This window comes from Triturus cristatus, chromosome 6 (genome assembly GCF_964204655.1).
Source record: "Triturus cristatus chromosome 6, aTriCri1.1, whole genome shotgun sequence".
Classification (NCBI taxonomy): domain Eukaryota; kingdom Metazoa; phylum Chordata; class Amphibia; order Caudata; family Salamandridae; genus Triturus; species Triturus cristatus.
In genome coordinates, this window is record NC_140589.1 from 483,327,271 (window position 1) to 483,352,191 (window position 24,921).

At 47.6% G+C, this 24,921-nt stretch overlaps 1 long non-coding RNA gene across 1 annotated transcript in view; it reads left to right on the plus strand.

Moving 5' to 3' along the window:
- The window catches only part of LOC146817316 (uncharacterized), a 60,726-nt gene extending 37,203 nt beyond the window's left edge, over positions 1-23,523 (plus strand). The window contains exon 3 of the long non-coding RNA XR_014962964.1: positions 21,252-23,523. This is a non-coding gene — a long non-coding RNA (uncharacterized LOC146817316). The remainder of the gene's footprint in view (positions 1-21,251) is intronic.
- The last annotated feature ends 1,398 nt before the right edge of the window (positions 23,524-24,921 follow it).

Below are 24,921 nucleotides of genomic sequence, written 5' to 3' on the forward strand. Positions count from 1 at the left end.
CTGTTTCTGTAGATGTGCTCAGTGGCAGCTGGTGGGCAGATTGGGATGTGTGTGCCATCTATACAGCCAATGACATGGGGGAACTGTGCCATGTGATAAAAGTCAGTTTTAGTTTTCTGCAGTTCAGCCTGTGTGTTTGGAAAGCTGATGTAGTGGTGCATTCTCTGCATCATGGCATCCAGGAACTTCCTGAAGAAACGGGACAGGCAACTCTGGGATACACTGCCCACCGCAGCTATCACCCCCTGGTAACTGCCAGATGCAAGTAGGTGTAGGCTGCAGAGCACCTGCACATGTGGTGGTATGGCATGCGCCCTTCTTGTTGGCTGGTCCAGGAGTGGGTGCAGGTCCCTTATCAGGTCCATGATGGTTTGGGGGTGTAGCCTGTACCTTTCATGTATCTCTGCGTCAGTCAGTTGGAAGAGTGTGATGCACTGTCTGTAGATGCGTTCCTCCCGTCTCCATATCTTCAGTCCTGCAGCCTGTAGACGTAGCCGCCTTGCAATGACATACAGAGCGGCCATGTTGTCCATGCTGTTGCATTTTGGGATTGCTTAAATGCACTGTTGAAAATTACCACCTGCTTTCTATCAGTGTTAATTACCGACTCTTATTTACCGATTTTGAAGGATTTCTTAATTACCGAATTTACATACATATCATTTTTCCGTATTACCACTTCATATTTACCACTTCATATTTACCGAATCGGAAAATATGTATTCCGTAAATTTGAAGCGGTATTTTTGAAGTCGGTAAATTTGAATCGGTATTTACCGATTCATATTTACCGAATATGGGTTTTTGGCCTCCTACATCTCAACTATCTAAATACCGGTCGGTAACGGGTTTTTTACCGAATTTCAGCCGTTACCGACCGGTATTTGGCTACCTACATGAGGCCCTAAATGAGCACACCACACAGCTAAACTCCACAAACATGCTACTCACAACACTGGGAATGCACACGTTTCAAACTCACATACAACATGCCCACTCACCAGACCCAACAGCACAACTTACTGTTGCAACCTGGGCAAGCCATGTATAAATGAGCCTTCAACAGCATGGCACATCAGACACACCATAGCAGATTGTGTGGAGAGGTGGGCACCAGGCATGTGCGAAGGAGGCAAGTGACCCATGAATAAGTATGTACACAATGCCAAGTGTGGCAGAGATGTGCTAGACAGAATGCTGTATGCAGACCACACCCATATCCATGTAGACATACACCACTGGTGTATGGAGTGTATTGGACACTGGACGCAACCATGTCACCACAGCCAGTGGGGAAGATCGCATAAATGTAGCCTGTTACGTCCCCCCTGTAAGCGTGAGCCGGGTGGGCTGGCCCGGCGTACACCAGGCTAGCGTAGGGGTTGTGAATAAAAAGCACATATCCCTGGGTGTGGTTCTCTTCCAGAATGCTCAACGTCTCTGCCAGGGCAGCGCTCCTCACCCCGCCACGAGGCCGACGCCATCATCGTGAGCAGAGTTGCCAGCGATCCTGTGCGCCTACTGTATCCGGGGCCGCTGGTCCCTGAACCCGTCTTGCCCACCCCTGCGCAGCCAGGCCTCACTGCTCACCTGCCGATACCGGCGTGTGTCAAGGAGGGCCCACCACGTGCTGATGCAACCTCCAAGCCCAAGGCCCACAACACAGGCCCCCATCACTCCTTTCTCGTTGACGTACTCCACCACCGCCTCCAGCCCACACTGAGGTCCAGTATGTCACAAATTTGGAAATGAGTCTTGATTTCATGATGACTGAGTCCATATGTCAATGGGACGCTTAATATCAATATACTCCCTTCGATGTGGTGCCACCGACCCTGTGCGTAGCATTCCAACGACACGTGTCTGTGGTCGCTTACTGACTACTGCCTCCGGCCTACACTGCGGTCCAGTACCGCAGAGTCATCTGTATCATGCCTACACTGCGGTCCACCGGGCCTCATTCAAATCCAATCCAGTCTTAACCAGGCAGGACATGGCATCATCGCACACGCTGAGCTCCGGTGGTTCAACCTCCATCAACCACAAATCATCGTCACATGCCATTCCAATGCCGTGTGTGAGACTTCCAGGAGGAGCTGGCTGAACAGTGCTTGGCCCGTGATGACCGCTGGCTCTGGCCTACACTGCGGTCCAGTAGGTCACACATGTGTAACTGAGACATGATTCATTTGTTGCAGATTTCATGCCATTGAACATGCCTCATCCCAGACTGCATCCCCTTTCAGCACTGGTGCCACTAACTCTGTGCCCTGTAATCCATGAACACTCTCTGGTTGAACTTTGGTGGTGTGTGAGTCTATGGCCCGGGAGTTGTCATCATCATCATGTAGCTGATAATGAATTGGTAAACATTAACAAAGGGAGGGAGTTAAGAGGAATATCTGTAGAATCTTCCTCCTGTCAAGCTTTTCATAAACAATGTGATTCTACCCTGTAGTAGCGAAAATTATTTTTAATTTATAATTTTTCAATGGACAAAAAAGTGCTCCATGAGGTGTCATGGGAAGGCACTAAGTGGTTTTAAAATACCCCTCACACACTATGAATCCCATGGTGTCATGCTTCATCATAGGGGTCTTCCCATCCCTCTATGGGGCGGGGCGTGCTGCGACCAGTAATTATGTGGGAGCAGTGTTGTTTGTGAAGGAATAGGCTATGTGTATTGTGAGGGTGAGAGTGGTAGGTTTAGTGAATAGTTACAAAAAAGATTAAAAATTCTCTGCCTAGTGGAAAAAACAAATTTATTAAATTCCCTGGCTGAGAATATAAAAAAGGGGGGTTATGTAGGGGGTGTACCTTAATCTGATACTCCCTACTGGGTGTTAGACGGTAGACTTCCCGCGTAGAACTCCTATGGTATATGAAAGAACTACCCTGCCCACAATGCATCAGTAGGGTATGTAACATGTGTGCCTTCCCATACTGCACTAGAACTTAATCAGCTGACAAGCTCAGCTTATAAGCTGGGAGCTACAGATCTCCGGTGCTTGGCTTTGTTTCCTGTTTCTTGGGCCACGCCCTGTTGGCCTTGGATTACTACGGACCCTGCCTCCATGAAGACGGTACAGGAATTCTACCTGTGGATTGCAAAACCTTGCTTCGGTGCGAGGTCGCGCTATTGGAATATAGCTTGGTTCTTTCGAGGCGCCTGCATGTGCTAACCGTCATGAACTAGTGACTAATTTCCAAGCGCGAGTAGCGCTGTGTGTGCTTTTTTTTATTTTTTTATTTTATTGTTTTCGCAGCAAACGCAAGCCCGCGCTGCTGTCAAACCCGACTTCTATAGTGCGAGGAAGCGCTACGAACTTTCAGTCTTTGGTACCTTCATAAGCGTCAGGACGCTCGGTGTGATATTGTGATTGTTTCCGGCAAGTGTGTGGGTGCACGGACGCGTTGCCTTCACACTGGAAAGACTCACAAGCGGCAAGAAGTATTGCTCGCCTCCTCCTCCTGTCCTGACAGCATCCTGAGTCCTTTTTTTTGTTTTTTGTGTTTGGAGCATTTTCAAGCTCGTGAGAGAACGCTCGCTCTCGATACAACCTTGTCTCTGTTTATCTGACGATCGTGAAGTCTCTGCAGCCGGATGTTGAGGAATTGACCTTGTGAGTGGAACCTCGCTCACCATCCTATCTACGAATCTACCAAGAGCTGTGAATAAGTGAAAACCTTCTCCCATGTTTTGTGAGTACTATATTCGTTTGTCCTGGATGTAGCATTTGTTATGGGGTACTAGGCAGATGTATGCCATGGACTACCTTTCCGTTTGACAATTCAGACTACTCAAGCCCCCCCTCAGCTATCTGTTGTGTTCTTCTTCTCTACTGAATCACTCATCCCTCACTACAGATTTTCCAGAAGTTCCCTGGTGGCTCATTCCGGTCTCTTCGCTCCCTAGAGGTACCATTCTACCCACCTTGTGCTCAGTAACAGGGGTGTGAGGTATCTCGGGAAAGAGGACAGATGTCAGCTTCGCTGCTGTGGATATTGGCTAACTCTGTACCAGAAGCCCGAGGCCGCGACAGAAAAGCCAAGCCCGCGGTTATTATATCCCCCGAGCGAAGATGGATAAGGGCGCCTCTTTCGATGCCCTTATGGATAATGCATTGTCCCTTACTACCCCACCAACCTCCATGAGTGAGTTAGTGGCAGTTGTAGCAAATTTACAAGCAGAGCTTAGCTCACTGAGAGGAGAAAATCAGCGGCTGGTCTCTGAGTTAGAGGTACTAAAAACACAAAGACAGTTAGAAGATAAAGCACATGACACTATACCTAAATTCAAGAGGAGTTATATCCATCCTGGACATTTCCAGGTCCCTTCTACTGCTTCTGTCTCTACTAATGTGGTTTCTTCCCCCGCCCCGGTGAACGTAACAGTAGTGACCCCCCGCCCAGACCCCTTTAGCTATGCCAGAAAGATTTAGTGGGGATAGCAGCAAGTATGGGATATTCATGAACCAGTGCCATCTCCAGTTCCTATGTAGGGCAGCCTCCTTCCCGGATGATGCGGTGAAAGTAGCCTTTATTATTTCCTATCTCAGTGGCAATGTAGCTCTCTGGGCGGTGCCTCTTGTAGAGAATGATGACCCCATATTGTATGACCTCTCTAGATTCAAAGAAAGAATTAGAAGTCTTTTTGCTCTTCACTCCTACATGCAAGCAAGCGATAATGAATTATTGAGTTTTAAACAAGGAGAAAAGTCCAAGAGTGATTATACCCGTCTTTTTCTTGCTAGAAGTGAGAAGAAAGAAGTTAAGGATAACAGTGAACCCATGCAGATAGGGGGTGTGAGGGGCCCACTATCTGCTGAAGAACGTGAAATGCGTAGAAGATTGAATCTGTGCTTGTACTGTGGCAAGAGTGGCCATTTCGCTAGGGAATGTCCTGTTAAACCAAAACCTCCTCAAAAAACCACAGCACTCAGGACGGGGGCAGCGGCGCTGTTGGAAAACTAACGGACTTGGACAGTTTAGAGATCGCTCTTCCAAGTCCTATTACCGGACAGATCTCTCATTTCTTGGCGAATACCTTGGCTCTTGTACCGAAACATTTCACTATCTCGGTTTTAGTTTTACTACCTTCTCAGCATAGGAAAACTATGTCCATATTGTTAGATTCAGGTGCTACCGGAAACTTTGTGGATATCTCTTTGGCTGAGACCCTAGGAATAGACTTCGTCCCTAAAACTCAACCTGAAAAGGTAAGAGCGGTGGGCGGGACAGAATTGTCCTCTGGTCTCGTCACATATCAAACCCCTAATCTTAGGATGATGTGTGATAACGGACATACAGAAGTTATTACCTTTGACTTAATCGATGCCCCGAGTTTTGGCGCCACTCTGGGAGTCCCATGGCTTCAATTACACAATCCTCTCATTGATTGGCTTGCTAGAAAAGTCACGCTTCGTTCATCATACTGCTTGACGCATTGTTACCATGACACTACCCATTGGCACACTTCGTTAAGTTGTGCTTTGTCTCTTCCAGATACCTCTGCTCTACCCCCAGACTATGAGGAGTTTGCAGGCGTATTTGATGAGGCACGAGCAGTAGCCTTGCCCCCTCATCGGTCCTACGACTGCAGGATTGATTTGGTACTAGGTGCCCAGCTTCCTGTCAGAAGGGTGTATGCTCTTACGGAACCGGAAAATAAATACCTCCATGAGTACCTACAAGACATGTTACAAAAAGGGTTTATCTGTCATTCCACTTCCCCAGTTTCCTCCCTTATTTTTTTTATTCCAAAACGCGAATGTGGTTTAAGAGCCTGCCTGGACTACAGAGCATTGAAGAAAGTGACAATAAAAAATAAGTACCCTCTTCCACTCATCTCTACTCTGTTAGATCAGGTGCGGAAGGCCAAGATCTTTACGAAGCTGGATCTTAGGGGTGCCTATCATTTAATCCGCGTTAGAGACGGAGACGGCCTTCCGTACAAAATTCGGGCTGTTCGAGTATTGTGTTATGCCCTTTGGCCTATGCAATGCCCCTGCGGAATTTCAATTCTACGTGAATGACATTTTAGGAGAGTATTTGGACGTTTTTGTTATCGTCTACATTGATGATATCTTGGTCTACTCCCAGAATGACCAAGCACATGTAAAACATGTTAAATTAGTTTTACACCAATTACAAGACAACCACCTGTTTTGTTTACTAAGCTGGACAAATGCCATTTTCATGTCCAAAGAGTGGAATTCTTAGGTTTTGTTATTTCCCCAGAAGGCATACACATGGACCCTGCTAAAATAACAGCTATCACTAAATGGTGTAGCCCTAAGACTGTCAAAGACGTGCAATCCTTTTTAGGATTTGCCAATTTCTATCGGAGATTCATTAATCACTTCTCTGATATAGTGACACCCATAACTCGGTTGTTAAAAAAGGGAGTATCCTTTGAGTGGAATGCTGATGCCGAGTGAGCTTTCCAACAGTTGAAGAGTAAGTTCACTTCTGCTCCTATCATTCGTCATGCAGATGAAACACAGCCCTACTATGTAGAGGCAGATGCTTTTCAGTATGCAGCTGGGGGAGTTCTTTCGCAACGTGATTCCCAATCAGGTACTCTCCATCCTACTTCTCTAAAACCTTGTCACCAGCAGAACAAAATTACGCCATTGGAGAAAGGGAACTCTTGGCCATTAAGATGGCCTTTCAAGAATGGTGACATTACCTTTTAGGATCACCTCATACTATCACCATTTTCTCAGATCATCGGAATCTTCAGTTCTTTAGGTCTGCCTGAGCCCTCACTCCTAGACAAATGTGATGGGTCTCTTTCTTTTCGGAATACGATTTCATAATTACCTTTCGCCCGGGCTCACAACAAGGTAAGGAGGATGCCTTGTCACGCCTAGGCAAAAGTCATAAATACATAGAAGAATCTCCCATGCCTATCATCCCGGAAACAAGATCGTAGCTGCTAACAGCACAGTTGACTCTTTTGCATCCCAATTAACTAAGGCCTTCTCTACGCTTGATAGGGAGAAATGGTTAACAGACCCTTCCAACACAGTAGTGAATGGACTGTTCTATCATGAGAACCGTCTATTTATACCTACAAGAGAAACCCGTGACTCAATAATGAAATGGTGTCATGCCCTGCCCTTGGCAGGCCATCCTGGAGGAGAAAAAACCTTACTAACGTGCCAGCGATGGTTTTGGTGGACAGATATGACCCAAGACATCGATGAGTTTGTCAAGGCCTGTCCTACATGTGTACGACAGAAAACCTCACACTGTGCTCCTGCTGGCCTGTTACAGCCACTGCCTATTCCCGATACACCTTGGTCTTCCATTAGCATGGATTTTATCACAGATATTCCACCCATACGAGGATTTACCACTATATTGGTGATAGTCGATATGTTGTCAAAGATGGCACATTTCATTTCCCTTAAAAAACTACCCAGTGCCAGAGACCTCACTGAAGTGTTCATCGGCAACGTAGTCCGGTTATATGGCTTACCATCTGTTATTGTTACTGATAGGGGCCCCCAGTTTGTGTCCAAATTCTGGCAGGGGTTATGTAAGGCTCTTCATATAGATCATCGACTCTCTACGGCCTACCATCCGCAAATGGACGGGCAAACGGAGAGAACAAATCAGTCTCTAGAACAGACTGACTGGCTCCAGGCCCTTCCTTTGGCTGAATTTGCGTATAACAATGCCTCACATTCTGCTTCGAAGGTCTCCCCCTTTTTCTTTAATACCGGCTACCATCCTAAATTCCTGCCCCTTTCTCTCCAGCACAGTGATGTGCCCGCTGTTACAGAGCAATACACTCGCCGCAAGTCAATATGGGATCAAGCCAAAATAACCCTGCTCGAAGTCAAACAAGCAATGAAAGCACAGGCTGACAAACACAGACGACCTTCACCAGAGTACACCGAAGGAGAACAGGTTTGGCTGTCCACAAAAAACCTCCAGTTACCAGGTCCCCGTAAATTGCAACCCAGGTACATAAGGCCTTTCCCCATTTCTCGAGTTGTTAATCCTGTGACAGTCAAGTTGAACCTTCCACCTGAAATACAGATCCATCCCGTTTTCCATACATCTTTACTTAAACCTACATCCCTTCCTCTTACCCTGAACCTCTGCCCCCTCCTATAGTTGTGGAAGGAGAACTGGAATATGAAGTGAAAAGTATCCTAGATTCACGGAAAGTCAGAGGGAAACTACAATATCTCATAGACTGGGTTGGGTATACCCCCGAAGATAGAACTTTGGAACCCGCTGAGAATATACATGCCCCTATGTTGGTAAGGAGATTTCATGCTAGACATCCCTCCAAGCCTCGACCTATGAATAGGCCGTTAGAGGGGAGAACTGTTAGACTGTAGACTTCCCGCGTAGAACTCCTATGGTATATGAAAGAACTACACTGCCCACAATGCATCAGTAGGGTATGTAACATGTGTGCCTTCCCATACTGCACTAGAACTTAATCAGCTGACAAGCTCAGCTTATAAGCTGGGAGCCACAGATCCCCGGTGCTTGGCTTTTTTTCCTGTTTCTTGGGCCACGGCCTGTTTGCCTTGGATTACTACAGACCCTGCCTCCATGAAGACGGTACAGGAATTCTACCTGTGGATTGCAAAACCTTGCTTCAGCACGAGGTCGCGCTATTGGAATATAGCTTGGTTCTTTGGAGGCGCTTGCATGTGCTAACCGTTACGAACTAGTGACTCATTTCCAAGCGCGAGTAGCGCTGTGTGTGCTTTTTTATTTTTTTTTATTTTATTGTTTTCGCAGCAAACGCAAGCCTGAGCTGCTGTCAAACCCAACTTCTATAGCGCGAGGAAGCGCTATGAACTTTCAGTCTCTGGTACCTTCATGACCGTCAGGACGCTTGGTGAGATATTGTGATTGTTTCCGGCAAGCGTGTGGGCACACAGACGCGTTGCCTTCACACTGGAAAGACTCACAAGCGGCAAGAAGTATTGCTCGCCTCCTCCTCCTATCCTGACAACCTCCTGAGTCCTTTTTTTGTTTTTTCAAGCTCGCGAGAGAACGCTCGCTCTCGATACAACCTTGGCTCTGTTGATCTGACGATAGTGAAGTCTCTGCAGCTGGATGTTGAGGAATTAACCTTGTGAGTGGAACCTCGCTCACCATCCTATCTACGAATCTACCAAGAGCTGTGAATAAGTGAAAACCTTCTCCCATGTTTTGTGAGTACTATCTTCGTTTGTCCTGGATGTAGCATTTGTTATGGGGTACTAGGCAGACGTATGCCGTGGACTACCTTTCCTTTTGACAATTCCGACTACACAAGCCCCGCCTCAGCTATCTGTTGTGTTCTTTTTCTCTACTGAATCGCTCATCCCTCACTACAGATAATCCTGAAGTTCCCTGGTGGCTCATTCCGGTCTCTTCGCTCCCTAGAGGTACCATTCTACCCACCTTGTGCTCAGTAACAGGGGTGTGAGGCATCTCGGGTGAGAGGACAGACGTCAGCTTCGCTCCTGTGTATATTGGCTAACTCTGTACCAGAAGCCCGAGGCCGTGACACTGGGTCAATATGTTTCGTAAGCAGTCCCCACTGCTTTACTCATCAGTACCTAAATATGTCCCTACTACACTCAATTTTTTTTTTAGATTAAATGAACTGAATGCCTATTATTCAAAAACCAAACTTGACAGAGCAGCACGGTGGCAGACAGAGGTGAGGAGAGACCTTCAGCATTGACTATTACAAGGCTCCTTTCCCCCCGGTGCAAGCTCATGAAGCAGGATAACTATTCCTAACAATATACTGAAAATGTGTTATTTCAAAACGACGAAGGTCATTGTACCCTTACAAACATTCTCCAAACTTGCATAAATTTTGAAGTTTGGTTTTTGAGTCATAGCCATACAATTCATTTAATCTCAAAAAACATTTTGAGTGTAGTAGGGACATATTTAGGTCCTGATGAGTAAAGCAGTGGGGACTGCTTACGAAACATGTTGACCCAGTAGGGAGTATCAGATTAAGGTACACCCCCCTACATAACCCCCCTTTTTTAATATTCTCAGCCAGGGAATTGAATACATTTGTTTTTTCCACTAGCCAGAGAATTTTTTATCTTTTTTGTAACTATTCACTAACCCTACCACTCTCACTCTCTCAATACACATAGCCTATTCCCTCACAAACAACAGTGCTCCTACATACTTACTGATCGCAGCACACCCCACCCCGTAGAGGGATGGGAAGACCCCTATGATGAAGCATGACACCATGGGATTCATAGTGTGTGAGGGGTATTTTAAAAACACTTAGGGGCATATGTATCAAACTCCCCTTTAGCGAATCTCAAATTGCGAGAATTTGCGATTCGCAAAATCAGATTCGCTAAACGGGATGTATAAAATAAATCGCTAATCATTTGCGATTCCTTAAAAATCGCAAATAATTCGCAGAATCCCGTATTGCGATTTCTTAATAGCGAAATTCGCTAAATAAGAAATCGCAAAAACGGGAATCTGCAAGCCTGGTGCAGGCTGATGACATCACAAACAGGAAACTGTAGTGATTGCCTGCACCTGCTCACCTGAGCCACACCCAGAGGCTGCTTGTGGAGTGTGAGGAGGCTTTCCTGGAGACAGCAACCAGCAATGGATCCCAAACAAAACCAGCAGGGCAAAGATGCAGAAAAAAGAAAGAGAAAACACAAGTTTTCAGAAAAGGAGCAGGAGGTCCTCATTGAGGAGATGGTCTGCAGCCATGAGCTCCTGTTTGGGAAGAAGGCACTCAAAGTCCCAGAGGCCAGGAAGAGGAAAATCTGGCTGGAAATACAGAGCAAGGTGAATGCTGTTGGAGTCACCACACGCACCATCGAGGAGCTGCGCAAGCGGTGGTATGATATGCGCCAGAGGTCCAAGGAGAGGGTGGCAGCCAGACTCAAGGATGCCAGTCAGACTGGAGGAGGACCATCCACTGCAGAGCAGCCAACCCCCCATGAGGAGCTTGTGGAGTCAACCCTCCTGCCTGAGAGCGTTGGTGGTGTGGCTGCAATCGACAGCTCCGACCCCTCATCCAGCAGACAAGGTAAGATGCATGCCAAATCACCCTGCACTCCTCCCCATCCCTTGCACACTCCCCCAAATGCGCATAGTTAACTCCCAACATGCCAATCCAGCCCAGGTCTTACAGCACACCCAGCAATGCATCATGGTACTCGTAGTACTGTGTCTGACTGTGTGTCCATGACACCATCACAAGTAAATGCAACATATGTGTTTTGGGGATCATTGAATAGAAATGTGTCAGAGATTAGCCGTCAAAGATTTGTAACTTTATTGAGTGCCACATGCAGACAGTAACACAAACTCATATAGTCCCCTTTACATCCACAGCACACGCCATGCCACAAGAAGACAGCGCTGAGGGAGAGGAGCCTGCAGACCCTGCGGACTCCAGCGATGAGACAGAGCAGCAGCCAATTCAGCGCAGGAAGCGCGCACATGTGCCCCCACTGCCTCCATTTGAGGATGAAGTCCCAGCAACAGGCGATGACACCGACAGGAGAGAGGGGAGTCAGGGTGTGACAGACATGCCCCGTCATGACGCACCAACACCAAGGCAAAGGGAACAGGCCATTTCCAGGTCAAGGCCCAGGAGCAGCACTGCAACAGAAGGAGAAGGCACCGTGTTCTCCGGCTTGGAACAGTGCATGTTGCAGGAACAGCGCCTGCAAAGCAAGGCAATGCGGTCAATGAGTCGCCAGCTAGGCCGCCTACATCAGGACAATCGCAGCATGGTAGCGGCAATACGAGAGCTCTGTGCCACTTTGAGGGACACCCAAGCTGCCAATGACAGGGCTGGACGACGTGCCAATGCACGGCTACACAATTACACCAAGGCAGTCAACCGCCTCTGCACCACCACCAGCGCACTCACACGCAGAAGCGTAACCATGCAGGTGGACATGGCACATTGCTGCCAGGACATAGCGCGAGGGCTGGCGCAGGTGACCACTGCTGTGGAACAGCTGCAGACAGCCAATGCAGGTGGCAGCGCACTAATGGCCTCTGCTGAGAGTGAGGACACATCGAGTCGCAGCAGCATCACTCCAACCTTGCCAGGTGAAAGACGCCGCAGTGGCAGACAGGTAGCAGGCCAAGGGCGCACCATGGGGGTCAACCACCCTGGACGGCACCGACGGAGGTGATCATCTGCGGGGACACTGACTGCAACACGGGTGCATTAACCCGCAAAAGGCTGTTTGCCCTATTTCTTGTGCCTTCTCTGCACTGTGTGTACAACATGTGCTGGGGACAATTACAATTTCTTTCATGTTAAGTGTGATTAAACACTTGACACATCATCAGGCTTTGTAGTCTCATTTCCTCAACACTCACCTAAAAGTAGTTTTGTGTGATCTCAGTCCGTCTCTGGCGTCCAGCAGCTGCCCCAACTCCTGGTGCTGGTCTGGCAGGGGGAGCAGGGCGCTCGTCATCCGATGTGTCTGTATCGCTCACATCAATTGTGGTGCCTTTCCTCATTGCCATGTTGTGTAGCATTGCACAGCTTGCCACGATTTTACAGCAGGTCTCAGGGCTGTATTGCAGTGCGCCTCCACTCTTATGCAGGCACCGGAAGCGGCTCTTCAGGATTCCGAAGGTTCGCTCAATGACACAGCGTGTAGATCTGTGTGCCCTGTTGTAGCTCCTCTCACTTGCATTTGCAGGATCCAGGTATGGGGTCAGGATGAAGTCGCGCACTGCATAGGCACTGTCACCTGCATGGAAAAAAACACAATAGGTGAGTCAATGTCCCCCCCCTCAAGTGATGTAGTGGATGTATTGATGTGTGCAATGTATTTACCGAGCAGGTACCCCTCCCCAAACTCTCCAGCACTCAGACGTCTGTGTATTCCACTGTGTCGGAAGATGAAGGAGTCATGTGTACTGCCGGGGTATTTGGCTACGATGTCGGTGATGTGATACTTAGCGTTGCACACAATCTGTATGTTGAGGGAATGGTAGCATTTCCGATTCCTGTAGACATATTCAGTTTCTGCTGGGGGTGTGATGGCCACATGGGTCCCGTCAATGCAGCCGATGACGTGGGGGAAACGTGCAATCTGGTAGAAGTCCAGTATCGTTTGTTGTAATGCCTGTTGGGTGGTGGGGAAGTAAATGTGATGTGGGAGCCTCAGTAGCATTGCATCTAGGAAGGCATGGAAGAAGCGCGAAAGTGCACTCTGTGACACACCACCAACCTCCGCTATGACCCGTTGAAAACTCCCTGACGCGAGGAGGTGCAGGGAGCACAGGACCTGCACATGTGTGGGAATTGTTTGTGTCCTGCGAGTAGGGTGCTCCAAGTGGGGTTTCAGCTCCTCAATCAGGTCCATTATGGTCTGTGGGTGCAGTCTGTACTTGTCATAGATCTCCTCTTCAGTGTTCTGTAACAGGGTGATGCGCAGCCTGAAGATACGTTCCTGTCTCATTCTCCTGTGTGCAAGGGCCCGAATACGCAGCCTCCTGGCTATCACGTACATTGCAGCCATTGTGGGTGTGTTTGTTGCATTGTGGGCTGGTTTTTGTACCTTGCACCAGTTTACCACCTGCAAGCAATTGGTGTTAATAGCGATTTCTTAATTAGCGACTTTCGTAAAATCGCAATTTGCGATTTTTTCATACATGTGTTTGCGATTTCTTAGCTAGCGATTTCTTGTTAGCGATATTCGCAACGCTAAGGAATCGCAAAATAGGTATTCGCTAGGAAATTCGCAGTTTTCTTGTTTCGCAGCCTAAGAAATCGCTAATTTAGCGATTTCTTATTTTTCAGTTTGGAAATGTGTCATACATATGAAATAGCGAAAAATCAGTCGCAAACGCTGTTTTTTGCGATTCGCAGCGTTTGCGACTAATTTTTGCTTTCATACATATGCCCCATGGTGCCTTCCCATGACACCTCATGGAGCACTTTTTTGTTCACTGAAAAATTATAAATTAAAAATAATTTTCACTACTGCAGGGTAGAATCACATTGTTTATGAAAAGATACTGACTTGGTGTCAAGAATGTGTCAGTAGCATTCATCTCCTCCATATTGCCTGTGTCTGCTTGGTTCTGCCATCTGCATCATGCCCTGGAAGAACACCTTCCACTGTCCCTCGAAACCCTCCATGACATTCACCTTGGACATCGATGTGGACCCGCTCTGCTCTGGTGTCCCTATCTCAGTGCACTGTAAGTTACCATCCCGTAGCGTTATGCCTGTGTCGGCCGCACTGCATCCAGGGTCACTTACTCTGTGCACCACAACTCATGGACCGTTTCTGATTGAGTTCTGTGCTGTGGACAGCTCACGCAACAATGTCACCTCATACAGTGGGGAAGACCTGGGATGATGATGATGATGAACATGTGGCAAGTGTGCGGATGGGAGAAGGCAATGGGAGGGCAGGAGGCAACAACCAGAAGGCAGGAATAGAGAATGGAGATGATAGTCCAGCTACACACCAGGATCTATGAGTATTGTGCTGTGGACTGCGGACTCAACTGTCACCTCAGGCAGTGTGGAAGACCTGGGATGATGTCGGGTGAGATGTGGCAGGTGTGACACACCCTACTCCAGCAGCAGCAGGGATATCCCGAGGGACACAATCCGAGACAATTTCTCACATGAGCACGCTGAGCTCTGGTGCCCCAACCTCAGTGCACTGCAACTCACGGAACCTTCTGACTGACTATTGGGTGACCTCTGAACTTGGTCCGGCTACCACCATGATGCCACGCTGTTGTTTGTGTTATGTGGGTGTTTTCTGTTTCCGCTTCAATGGTGATCACTGTTGTGGTTGTTGCCAGCTCCAACCACTCCCTGAGGGATGAATCACACTCACACTACACCTATCCAGCAAAGGCGTCACTAGTCATGTGAGCCTAGTAATAAACGGTGGCCGGGCGCACGTGCCCATAGCCAGTACAACTGACTATCACAGTGTGTCTGTGTGCTCATTACGTATGCACGGTGGCCCTGGGCCGTACCACATTACATTGTGCGGTGTATAGCGGACGCAACCTAGTCACCCCAGGCAGTGGGTAAGACATTGGACATTTAGCTCTGTCGTCGTCCCTCAATATGTTAGGGGAGTGGACTGGTGTGAATGATCATCCTGTGGCTCTGGGCGTGGTTCAGTACTGGATATGTGCTAATGCGTGTGTCTGTGTCATAGTGTGTGTGTCTGTTGTTGAGTGTAAGTGGTCCCTGATGGGAATGAGACACCCACGTATGTGATCTAGTTCGGCTGCCATGAGTTCGACCCGCACCTGTTCAGCCACCTTCCTCTTGCAGTCTGACACCTGGCCTTGGAATGCGATGTGTGCTTGGGTGAGGTGCTGGAAGCCAGCCCTGCTGATGTGTGCCTCCTGCTGTGTGGTCTGTGCAGGGGGTGGGGTCTCCGGGATGCAGCTGGGCTGCCCTGTTCCTGAAGGTGGGTTGCCGTAGATGTCCATGAGCTGTTGTGGTGCGACGGTGTGGAGGTCCTCTTCATCATCAATGAGGAGTTGTCAGGTATGCACTGCAGGAGGTGTTGATTATCCCTCTGCCATGTGAAGGGGAGATGCATGTGAAGATTGTGTTGACATGTTGGTTGACGCATTGTACAAGTTTACATACAGAGGGCGTTAAACTGGACATTTTGACTGTTTGTGTGGTTCTGACTATTTGATGCGGGCCAGTGGACATTTCAACGACCTCACTGATGTGTGTTTGTACTTGGCCGATTTCGACTCACATTTCCCTGTCATGCCAGGAGGGATTGGGCCATTTCTAAGGACAAGCGGCCCCAGTTGCGTCCCCTGTTCTGTGTTGGACGTATTGCGACTTGTACCACATTGTTGTTGATGTGCTCTGCATGTTATGTGTTTGTGCTGCATTTTGGGGAGTCGCCCCTGCAGCTCTGATTTTGTTGCCCCTTATACCTTTGAGGCGGTGTGCCTTTGACTTCTGTGCCTCTACGGTGCTGAGATGTTGCATACTTGAGTATATTGGTCTCTTGTTGGGAGTTGGTGGTCTGGGGCATGTTATGTCTGCAGATGTGTTGTCGACGTCAGGGGTGGTTTGTGCACGTGGATGTTTCAGAGTGTGACCTGCTCCTTTACGGATGTGGTCCACACTCAGCCACATCAGTGTCGTTGCATGCAACATTTCATGGCATGTTGACTGCGGCAATGCTATTTGTCATGCCGTGTCACTTGTATTGTCAGTGTTGCTCACATACACGCTGCATTGCTGTGTTTGACATATGTACATGTGTTTGTTGTGAGATTGGTGGTGTGTGGGACGAGCCCCCTCTGGGCACATGATGGATGGGGGCCTACTTCCTGTTCCTAGGTGTGCTGCAGTGTGGCTAGGGGATCAGGGAAAGGCTCCACAGTCATTGTGGGTGTGCAGTGTGCTGTACTTAATTGTGCATGTGTGCCATTGTTACCATCTTTGCCTGTCCTCCCAGTCCCTGGTCATTACTCACCCTGTTGCTGTTGTGTCAGGTCTTGTTGGGCAGTGTGGGCTCCCCCAACTCCTGCCACGGTCTCCCCACTGATGACTGTGGATACTATTTCCTCCATCTTGTCCAGCTCCTCCTGTGGCGCTGGACTCCCACCTCCTGTCTGCATTGCTGGCTTCTGATTGTTGGCGAGTTTCTGCTTGGTTTTGCGCTTCACATCATTCCAGCGCCTCTTGCCCTCTTCCATTGTCCTCCTCAGCACTCCGACTGCATTCACCTTGTCCACGATGGACTCCCATGTCCCATTTTTTGTTGGCAATGACACAGTGTAGGTGACGAACAGTGGTTGATGGTGTTCTGTCACCTCTGTTATCAGGATCCTGTTTTCTTGCGGTCTGATCCGCGTCTTCCACTTCTTCTTGTCCTTGCCTTTCCCTGACCCAAGGTCCCAGCCTGTTCATCTGTGGGGCTTGTGGGGCTCGTGTTGTCCTCTGCACTCGGTCCGGGTACATCCATGGTGCTACGCAGTTTATTTATGTACTTTTTATTTTTGACTGCCTTTATGGTGCATTTCCCTGCATGAGGCGTGAGAATTGCAGACCTGTTGCTGGTTTTCGCAGATATTTGTATCGCAATTGGCCTCATCGCCGCTTTTTTTGTGTTCGTGTTTCGCATTTTTGCGGCGTCGCGTTGACTTTATCGTGTTCATTTGACGCGTTATCGTGGGCCTATCACATGGTACCGCCGGCTTGATAATACCACGTTGACACAGAATTGTTTTCCCACGATAGACTGAAATGTGCAAAGTTAGACTGAAATGTGCAAGTTGCGTTACGTTCTTGTGAATATTCCCCTGGATTCTTTATTTGACTCACTACATCATTAACCTCTGCACTATGTTTTCTGGCCGCGCTGCGCAGATTTGGGAAAATTTCTCCAGTTACACTTTAGGCATCTGACTAATGATATAGCGGGATTGCACACCAAAATCCTGCATCACTTATGCTTATACGACTCACTGTTTCGTTTATTTACGTATTTGATTTTGGCCGTGCTGCAAACATTTGGGTGCATGTCACCTGTTACGCGTTAGGCATCTGTTTCCAGTGGCACGCACTAATTATTTTAACACTAGCAATCATGGGATTGCACAATAAAAACATGCAGTGCTCTGATTCCAAGCAGGCTTCACGTTTATTAATTGATAATTTCGAACAGAGATGTTTATCTGGAATTTGAACCAGTTGTTTGTCAGCAGGCACACTGGTAACGTTATGTACTTAACACTGAGGCTTTACGCTTTTTCATGTGTTATGTTTTGAACTGGTTTGCTTTTATTATCACGTGGTACATGCATGAACTACGAACATCTGGCATTAGGTTATAGACATCAGATGGTTGCTATATCACAGTTCGATATACAATGATTGTTCTAAGTTTAGCCGGTTGGCTGGGATTCATTATTTTCCTTAGGTATATATTTCTTTTCAGATTGGTTATCCCCTGACAAAGGGCCATATCAGTCCGAAATGCATTGGGATGGGAGAAGAAACAAATGCTTTGGGATGGAATGAGAAACATGCTTCTATGTTTGAAAAATATGATATGAAGAAGTCTGGCTATTAATCTGGTGGGATGGAGAATATCTAATACCACCATTGAAAAATAAACACATTCAATTGAACTTTGATGGATGATTTGTGATCTACATTTATGAACTATATACAGCCCCTTGCTATAGGGACATAGGCAGTGCTAAAGGGGATGAACCCCAATTGGGGAACACTGCTTATAATAATTTTCTTTTCACACTCAAGGATCAGAGAGCGAAATCCTTTGTGGTTCAAGGTGCATTTAGATGTTGGGGTGCTGGGGTAATTTTAGGTGTCAGGGTGGGTTTAAGGTTTTGGGGTGCTGGGGTATTTTTGGGGTCCAGGCTGCGTTTAGGTTTTGCGGTGCTGGGGTATTTTGGGGGTACAGGGCGCGTTAAAGTTTTGGGGTGCAGGGGTAATTTTAAGGGTCAGGGTTCGATAGGGTTTTGGGGTGTAGGGGGTATTTTTAGGGTACAGGGTGGGATTATGTTTTGGGGTATTGGGGTATTTTTAGGGGTCAGGGCGGGTTGGGTTTTGGGGTGTAGGGGGTAATTATAGTGTTCATGGTGGCTTTAAGGTTTTGGGGTGCTGGGGTATTTTTGGGGTTTGGAGTGAGTTTAGGGTTATATATATATATATATATATATATATATATATATATATATATATATATATATATATATGCTTACAAAAAGAGTTTCCCCTTGGGTGGAGGCACACATCAATAGTTGCTGGAATCCCACACTCGCGATCACATTCCAAATTTGCCGCCGACTCGTTTCGGGCTGTACCCCTTCTTCATGGGCGGTCTTGGACAAATGGACGGCACACAAGGACCACCAGCGTTTTCCCTCATCGCTTTTTATTCATCCTAAAATAGGTCATCCCTGGAATTATGGGACTGGTAGTTCCTCCATACAATTGAGCCTCACATGAGGTGCTGCCAAAAATGTCCATCTGTGAAAAATAATAAAAAACAATCACTGGGGTGCTCACAAGGTACAGGAAAAGCAATGACAGCAACAGTCGCTCCGCTGCCGCTCTTGATCTATGGCGACAGTGGACCCACAAGTTCGGTGAGGGTGCCATCCGTGACCGGGGCAGTCACTAGGATGCTTACAAAAAGAGTTTCCCCTTGGGTGGAGGCACACATCAATAGTTGCTGGAATCCCACACTCGCGATCACATTCCAAATTCGCCGCCGACGCGTTTCGGGCTGTACCCCTTCTTCATGGGCGGTCTTGGACAAATGGACGGCACACAAGGACCACCAGCGTTTTCCCTCATCGCTTTTTATTCATCCTAAAATAGGTCATCCCTGGAATTATGGGACTGGTAGTTCCTCCATACAATTGAGCCTCACATGAGGTGCTGCCAAAAATGTCCATCTGTGAAAAATAATAACAAACAATCACTGGGGTGCTCACAAGGTGCAGGAAAAGCAATGACAGCAACAGTCGCTCCGCTGCCGCTCTTGATCTATGGCGACAGTGGACCCACAAGTTCGGTGAGGGTGCCATCCGTGACCGGGGCAGTCACTAGGATGCTTACAAAAAGAGTTTCCCCTTGGGTGGAGGCACACATCAATAGTTGCTGGAATCCCACACTCGCGATCACATTCCAAATTCGCCGCCGACGCGTTTCGGGCTGTACCCCTTCTTCATGGGCGGTCTTGGACAAATGGACGGCACACAAGGACCACCAGCGTTTTCCCTCATCGCTTTTTATTCATCCTAAAATAGGTCATCCCTGGAATTATGGGACTGGTAGTTCCTCCATACAATTGAGCCTCACATGAGGTGCTGCCAAAAATGTCCATCTGTGAAAAATAATAAAAAACAATCACTGGGGTGCTCACAAGGTGCAGGAAAAGCAATGACAGCAACAGTCGCTCCGCTGCCGCTCTTGATCTATGGCGACAGTGGACCCACAAGTTCGGCGAGGGTGCCATCCGTGACCGGGGCAGTCACTAGGATGCTTACAAAAAGAGTTTCCCCTTGGGTGGAGGCACACATCAATAGTTGCTGGAATCCCACACTCGCGATCACATTCCAAATTCGCCGCCGACGCGTTTCGGGCTGTACCCCTTCTTCATGGGCGGTCTTGGACAAATGGACGGCACACAAGGACCACCAGCGTTTTCCCTCATCGCTTTTTATTCATCCTAAAATAGGTCATCCCTGGAATTATGGGACTGGTAGTTCCTCCATACAATTGAGCCTCACATGAGGTGCTGCCAAAAATGTCCATCTGTGAAAAATAATAAAAAACAATCACTGGGGTGCTCGCAAGTTGCAGGAAAAGCAATGACAGCAACAGTCGCTCCGCTGCCGCTCTTGATCTATGGCGACAGTGGACCCACAAGTTCGGTGAGGGTGCCATCCGTGACCGGGGCAGTCACTAGGATGCTTACAAAAAGAGTTTCCCCTTGGGTGGAGGCACACATCAATAGTTGCTGAAATCCCACACTCGCGATCACATTCCAAATTCGCCGCCGACGCGTTTCGGGCTGTACCCCTTCTTCATGGGCGGTCTTGGACAAATGGACGGCACACACGGACCACCAGCGTTTTCCCTCATCGCTTTTTATTCATCCTAAAATAGGTCATCCCTGGAATTATGGGACTGGTAGTTCCTCCATACAATTGAGCCTCACATGAAGTGCTGCCAAAAATGTCCATCTGTGAAAAATAATAAAAAACAATCACTGGGGTGCTCACGAGGTGCAGGAAAAGCAATGACAGCAACAGTCGCTCCGCTGCCGCTCTTGATCTATGGCGACAGTGGACCCACAAGTTCGGTGAGGGTGCCATCCGTGACCGGGGCAGTCACTAGGATGCTTACAAAAAGAGTTTCCCCTTGGGTGGAGGCACACATCAATAGTTGTTGGAATCCCACACTCGCGATCACATTCCAAATTCGCCGCCGACGCGTTTCGGGCTGTACCCCTTCTTCATGGGCGGTCTTGGACAAATGGACGGCACACAAGGACCACCAGCGTTTTCCCTCATCGCTTTTTATTCAAGCATCTATGTAAGCATCCTAGTGACTGCCCCGGTCACGGATGGCACCCTCACCGAACTTGTGGGTCCACTGTCGCCATAGATCAAGAGCGGCAGCGGAGCGACTGTTGCTGTCATTGCTTTTCCTGCACCTTGTGAGCACCCCAGTGATTGTTTTTTATTATTTTTCACAGATGGACATTTTTGGCAGCACCTCATGTGAGGCTCAATTGTATGGAGGAACTACCAGTCCCATAATTCCAGGGATGACCTATTTTAGGATGAATAAAAAGCGATGAGGGAAAACGCTGGTGGTCCTTGTGTGCCGTCCATTTGTCCAAGACCGCCCATGAAGAAGGGGTACAGCCCGAAACGCGTCGGCGGCGAATTTGGAATGTGATCGCGAGTGTGGGATTCCAGCAACTATTGATGTGTGCCTCCACCCAAGGGGAAACTCTTTTTGTAAGCATCCTAGTGACTGCCCCGGTCACGGATGGCACCCTCACCGAACTTGTGGGTCCACTGTCGCCATAGATCAAGAGCGGCAGCGGAGCGACTGTTGCTGTCATTGCTTTTCCTGCACCTTGTGAGCACCCCAGTGATTGTTTTTTATTATTTTTCACAGATGGACATTTTTGGCAGCACCTCATGTGAGGCTCAATTGTATGGAGGAACTACCAGTCCCATAATTCCAGGGATGACCTATTTTAGGATGAATAAAAAGCGATGAGGGAAAACGCTGGTGGTCCTTGTGTGCCGTCCATTTGTCCAAGACCGCCCATGAAGAAGGGGTACAGCCCGAAACGCGTCGGCGGCGAATTTGGAATGTGATCGCGAGTGTGGGATTCCAGCAACTATTGATGTGTGCCTCCACCCAAGGGGAAACTCTTTTTGTAAGCATCCTAGTGACTGCCCCGGTCACGGATGGCACCCTCACCGAACTTGTGGGTCCACTGTCGCCATAGATCAAGAGCGGCAGTGGAGCGACTGTTGCTGTCATTGCTTTTCCTGCACCTTGTGAGCACCCCAGTGATTGTTTTTTATTTTTTTTCACAGATGGACATTTTTGCCAGCACCTCCTGTGAGGCTCAATTGTATGGAGGAACTACCAGTCCCATAATTCCAGGGATGACCTATTTTAGGATGAATAAAAAGCGATGAGGGAAAACGCTGGTGGTCCTTGTGTGCCGTCCATTTGTCCAAGACCGCCCATGAAGAAGGGGTACAGCCCGAAACGCGTCGGCGGCGAATTTGGAATGTGATCGCGAGTGTGGGATTCCAGCAACTATTGATGTGTGCCTCCACCCAAGGGGAAACTCTTTTTGTAAGCATCCTAGTGACTGCCCCGGTCATGGATGGCACCCTCACCGAACTTGTGGGTCCACTGTCGCCATAGATCAAGAGCGGCAGCGGAGCGACTGTTGCTGTCATTGCTTTTCCTGCACCTTGTGAGCACCCCAGTGATTGTTTTTTATTATTTTTCACAGATGGACATTTTTGGCAGCACCTCATGTGAGGCTCAATTGTATGGAGGAACTACCAGTCCCATAATTCCAGGGATGACCTATTTTAGGATGAATAAAAAGCGATGAGGGAAAACGCTGGTGGTCCTTGTGTGCCGTCCATTTGTCCAAGACCGCCCATGAAGAAGGGGTACAGCCCGAAACGCGTCGGCGGCGAATTTGGAATGTGATCGCGAGTGTGGGATTCCAGCAACTATTGATGTGTGCCTCCACCCAAGGGGAAACTCTTTTTGTAAGCATCCTAGTGACTGCCCCGGTCACGGGTGGCACCCTCACCGAACTTGTGGATACACTGTCGCCATAGATCAAGAGCGGCAGCAGAGCGACTGTTGCTGTCATTGCTTTTCCTGCACCTTGTGAGCACCCCAGTGATTGTTTTTTATTATTTTTCACAGATGGACATTTTTGGCAGCACCTCATGTGAGGCTCAATTGTATGGAGGAACTACCAGTCCCATAATTCCAGGGATGACCTATTTTAGGATGAATAAAAAGCGATGAGGGAAAACGCTGGCGGTCCTTGTGTGCCGTCCATTTGTCCAAGACCGCCCATGAAGAAGGGGTACAGCCCGAAACGCGTCGGCGGCGAATTTGGAATGTGATCGCGAGTGTGGGATTCCAGCAACTATTGATGTGTGCCTCCACCCAAGGGGAAACTCTTTTTGTAAGCATCCTAGTGACTGCCCCGGTCACGGATGGCACCCTCACCGAACTTGTGGGTCCACTGTCGCCATAGATCAAGAGCGGCAGCGGAGCGACTGTTGCTGTCATTGCTTTTCCTGCACCTTGTGAGCACCCCAGTGATTGTTTTTTATTATTTTTCACAGATGGGCATTTTTGGCAGCACCTCATGTGAGGCTCAATTGTATGGAGGAACTACCAGTCCCATAATTCCAGGGATGACCTATTTTAGGATGAATAAAAAGCGATGAGGGAAAACGCTGGCGGTCCTTGTGTGCCGTCCATTTGTCCAAGACCGCCCATGAAGAAGGGGTACAGCCCGAAACGCGTCGGCGGCGAATTTGGAATGTGATCGCGAGTGTGGGATTCCAGCAACTATTGATGTGTGCCTCCACCCAAGGGGAAACTCTTTTTGTAAGCATATATATATATATATATATATATATATATATATATATATATATATATGTGGTGTTATAGTTAGTTGGACATTTCACTCTTACAAAACCATAGAAATTCCCCTGTTATAGTTAGTTCAGCTAACTATAAATCGCGCGCCCGCAATGCACTGCTGATTACGTCACATATTACATCACTCATGACATGGTCAGTGACATCACTCATGACATCACTGATGAAATCTCAAATGACTTCACTGATGACATCACTGATGACATCATCCTTGTGATAGAGTGGCAGACCTCCTCTCACCCTAATATACCCTTTGATACACACACTCAAAAATACAAACTAACATTTTCAAAACAATGGACATGCCAATACCAGTTACAACACACCTATTCAGTAATTCCAAGATCTACACACACATCCACTCATTCACCAACAGTCCCTATACAGTCACTCATACATGTACTAACTCATCATATGTACTCATACACCTATACATCCTGTTACACACCGCCACTCATCCATAGAGTTACTCACACGCATAGTCACACATGCAAACAAGTATCAAACATCCATTTACTTGCATATACAGTTATACACACACTACCACACTTACTTCTACAGAAACTTTCACATACTTACTCTCTTAAACAATCGCTTATAGAAACACCTAAATATTTGTACAGGAACTCTTTCAATCTCTCACTCTCACATATACTCACTTCTATACACCAATACTCACATATACTAGTTTAGTTTAAAACATATGTAGTTACTCATAAAGACACTATTGAGACAGTCATTCATTCACTAACACACCCATACAAACACTCATCCACCTATACAGTCCTGCACACATGCTGTCTTCAACACATACAAACAGTGAGCCACTCATTCATGCATCTATGCAGTAAGTAATACCCCCACCAAACCATAGAGACACTCAGACACTCATACTGATACTAAAAAAAACAACTAATAACCCATATAGACACTCATGTAGATACTCACCAACCCATGCAGCCACTTCTACACAAAGTGAGAGACTGATACAGATATTTACATATTTAAACATTACTCACTAACCCATGTATTCACTAAGATGCACTTAATCAGTCAGTTATACAATCAATTTTACAAAACAAAATCATCCATTTAGACACTTATATACCCATTTATTCTTCCATCGACCTTGAGATATACATATATAAAACATATTTAATTTTCAGAAAAACACACATTCACTGGATGAT